At 37.1% G+C, this 4,230-nt stretch overlaps 1 long non-coding RNA gene across 1 annotated transcript; it reads right to left on the bottom strand.

The window, feature by feature from the left end:
- Positions 1–371: 371 nt before the first annotated feature.
- Positions 372–3,024, bottom strand: LOC145062835 (uncharacterized). The gene is made up of 3 exons (XR_013687741.1): positions 2,766–3,024; positions 2,213–2,291; positions 372–845 (listed from the first exon to the last, which is right to left on the bottom strand). It is a non-coding gene; the product is annotated as an uncharacterized LOC145062835 (long non-coding RNA).
- Between the last annotated feature and the right edge of the window lie 1,206 nt (positions 3,025–4,230).

Below are 4,230 nucleotides of genomic sequence, written 5' to 3'. Positions count from 1 at the left end.
TAGTTGTACTCGCAAACAAACTTATATATTATATTTTTTTTACCTAAAATTATATATATTAGCATTCTTAACTTTCAATTAATTTTATAATGCATACAAACTTAACTTTAGTGTTTATTTAAATCCTTAATAGATTATAAGTGTACAAAAAATAGTTATTTATTTTATTTTTTCAAAATAAGCTACTTAACAACAGAGTAAAAAAATAATTTTCGAAATACAAAATTATTTAAGTTATGAGTATAATACCGTACTATTGGTTTTGTCTTTTCGAAACAAAACTTGCCGAAAAAGATTAGCTTAGAGACCACCATGGTTATCATACAAGGTTTCAAAAAAATCCGTCGATATTAAAGATTTAATAATAATTCATGTTAATGGTTTTGAATAGATCTTTGAAATGTCATAATTTTACATAAAATTAAAACTATTTATATTGTTTTGTTTCGAAGTTTGATCCGGCCCCCGTAAATCTAATGCTCGTGTTCCGCCCCTACAACGAGTAGGGAGCAGATGGAGCTGGTGCTGTTGAATCGATGGTGAAGGGAACTCCACTAATTATTTCTGAGCAAGTTACCCGAGAAGTACTTGAATTTGGTGATGCATCTACATTTCCAATTGAGTACAGTGTTGATCAAGTGAATGGGAGTCCTTGAAAAGATGTGCTATTGTAACACCCATAAAAATCAAGCAAATTTTGAACTTTTTCAACCAATTAAAAACCATTAGTTATTACAAAGTGTTTTCAAAATATTTTCATGTCAGAGTATCCCAGAAATCAAAAATCATAAAATGTGAGGAACTGTACGATCACGCCTTCGCCTTCCCGCGATCATCTGATGTACCTGAAACCAAAATTGAAACTGTATGCCAGAAGCTTAGTGAGTTCCCCCAAAATACCGATACATAACAAATAGCACAAATAATAACAACATGTAATAGGTCCACAACTCTATACACTAGATTACCCCTGAGCCCACAGTATGAGTCCGACTTGCGCTACAGACCCACAACACATATTTGGCTTGCTCCCTCATTCCTTGGACTGTAACGAAAGGACTAGCCCTCAGTGCTCTCCTAGCCCTCAGCTCGCATCTGGAATGTTTAGGAGTCCTTAGTATGAGTCTGACATGCTCTCCCTGGCCCTCGGATCATATCTGGCATACTCTAGGGTTTGTTGGTCACCGCACAGAGCAATGCAACCTCAAACCTACCCACATAACATGTCGACATATAATACTAACTATGCATACAGATAATCAGGCCATATCACAAGTAGTCCTACAAATCTACCAAGCTAGTACAACAACTAGCATGCATAACCACTCTCAAACTATCATAACAACTAGCATGCAATACTAACTCATATCCAACATATCAACAACTACTAGGATATTAAATCCAATGAGCCGGCTTTGGTGCCTTAGACCCCTTAGTATAGTGAGGAGAACTCACCTCACAAATGTCGAACTGAAGTGATAAGATCAAACTCTCGAATCACGGCCACAAACTCCACCACCTATATTTACCATAAGACCATTTCCATAGATTTCCAATTTACTATAATACCCCCAAAAGTCAAACTGGTCAAACTTTTGTCAAAGTCAAAGTCAACAGTCCATGTTGACCCAACTCGTTGAGTGCAGCTAGCAACTCGTCGAGTTCCATAATAACTCAGAAAGTCATAAAACCCTAACTAACTCGCCGAGTTTCCAACCAACTCGCCGAGTCAATGCGTGTCCAAATGTCGGGGAAAACCTTAGTTGACTCGTCGAGTCCTCTTAGTGACTTGCCGAGTTCATGTAGAATCAAATACGGAAAACCTTTGTCCGACTCGCCGAGTTGGCTAAGCGAATCGTCGATTTCATGCAGTCCATCACTTATACAAATGTTTTTAAGCCACCCCAAATCTTCATATTGCAGACCCAACCTTCTAGGACATGGTTTCCACGTAAACTTGCAAACTTTACGTACATGCATGGTCCTAAATGCCAAAACTAGACTAAGGGAAAGGTTAAATCGAAGGGAAAGGCCCATGTTTACCAAATCTCATAACTTTATAGCTATAGGGACCAAGGGGAGTCCAAATCTGAAGTTACAACTTCAGATCTTGCCCTAATACTCAAAATGATTCTCAGATGTGCTAAAGATAGCCCTAAACCCAAACATGAAGAGATTTAGCTAAAGATAAACCAATGTAACGACTTGTTACCTTCACAATTATGCCAAGATGAAGTAGAGTCAGATCCACAAGCTCCTTTTTGCTCTAAGCTTCTTATACTTCACACATTCTTTAAAAAAGCACCAAAATCACTCTTTTAACTCTGTTAAAACGGGATTTGTTGTGGATAAAGTTAAGTTAAAAGTTGATCTTTTAACTCTTTTAAATACCTTTTGTTAGACAAAAGACTATTTTTTATAGCTTTTTGCACACGAATGTGTGTAAATCTGGAACTTTTAGCATTTATTTTCCTTCTAAAATCATCTCGTAGAGATGTTTGTAGCGTTAAATCTATTTAAGAAATTTCATCATTAATATAATTTAAATTTCTTTGATGTTGTTTGATAGTGATTCTGCAATCTTTTATTTGAGAAATCAAGAACTTATTAGGTTCTTGATTAGCTAATACTTTATTACTACTTATTTGAGTTGTTATAAGATTTTTGTTGCTTTTTATAAAATTTTATTATAGAGTTTATGGTTTTTTAAGTTGAAAAAACTTAACGAGATAGTTTTGTTATAAATTAAAAGATAGTTTTCATACCTTGCTCGTGCTTAAGGCTTTGTGATTTCTTCGTCAATATTGGCGTTGATCGTTCCTTCTTCCCTACGTCCTTCTGACTAGCAGTACTTGTTAGTACTAGATCAATATGACGAGTAAGACTTCAGACTTTAGAAATACAGATAGTTGCACAAAGGATGGATTAAGAAAACTTCTCTTATTTATAAACGAACTAAAACCCGAAGGTTTTTACAATTTAAAACTATAAACCCTATATGGGTTTTACTCACACATTTGCAGATTTCAAATAAAATGCTTAAGGCTCTCGTATTTTCACTCTACCTAAAAATGAAAGCATAACTCTCTATTTATAGAATCATAGAGAGGATCTGATACAAGTGTTTTACGTCACTGCTGACCAAATCATCCACTAACTACATTATTGTGTAGTGGCTTATCTTTGAGCGTCCTCTCTTATCTGGAGCTTGTGGAGGAATCTTCTTTAATAATGGATTTGCCATTATTATTGTCGGTAGTGGAGGCCACCTTGATGGTTAAGCATTGACAGTTGTATCTGCTAGTGCTTTTGTGGAGCGTCTTACATATGTCTGCCACATGTTCGTTGATTAAGTATGGCTTGAGCAAGGAGTTTTGGAAGGCTAAGAATAGTTGTCTATGGGCCGGAGAAATCTCTTTGTTGTATTTGCTATAGATTAAGGTCTTCTCATTGGCATCATATCCATTGACGAAGATCTTGTCATCCGCTGAAAAACTGAAAACCTTATTGATAAAGATTTCAATTATAGATTTAGCTAGCTGGAGGATATCAGATCTTTCATGCTTTTCTTCCATGGCTTTGCTAGTGTAACGTCCCAAAATACGAGCCAAAAATTTCATTTTTAAAACATATACTTAGTAAAGCATTTAGAAATAAAAGCGTTCACCGATGATAACATTTCATAAAAGATATCACATGTCTGGAAAACATTTTCATAAACATAATAATGTCAGAGTAGAAATCCCCAGGAAGATCTCATAGTGCGGAATACGAGGCATGTGTGTGATGGGCCGCTACCGCGCCAGCTCCTTCACCCTTCGAAGAAGAGGTACCTGAAACCAAAACTGAAAATTGTAAGCACGAAGCCTAGTGAGTTCCCCCATAATACCTCATATCATACAAACATACAATGAACAGCTAGGAGATATGGGCCTCGCCCACACTCATGAAGATACGGGCCTCGCCCACACTCCGCTAGCCGGGAGATACGGGCCTCGCCCACACTCCCTTATCTGAGAGATACGGGCCTCGCTCACAATCCACTATCAGAGAGATACGGGCCTTGCCCACACTCATCTGCTAATCCATAACACACAAGTATCACACAGACAACGAGTATAGACAAATCTATCATACTGGCATATATCATCATCAAACTCAACCATCAGATACGGGCTCTGCCCACACTCCAACACTAGCACATCGTCTATACGGTCCGACCTTGGTGCC

Source organism: Lactuca serriola, chromosome 7 (genome assembly GCF_051521515.1).
Source record: "Lactuca serriola cultivar US96UC23 chromosome 7, Lser_US96UC23_V15, whole genome shotgun sequence".
Classification (NCBI taxonomy): domain Eukaryota; kingdom Viridiplantae; phylum Streptophyta; class Magnoliopsida; order Asterales; family Asteraceae; genus Lactuca; species Lactuca serriola.
This window is presented reverse-complemented; position numbering and strand designations above follow the sequence as displayed.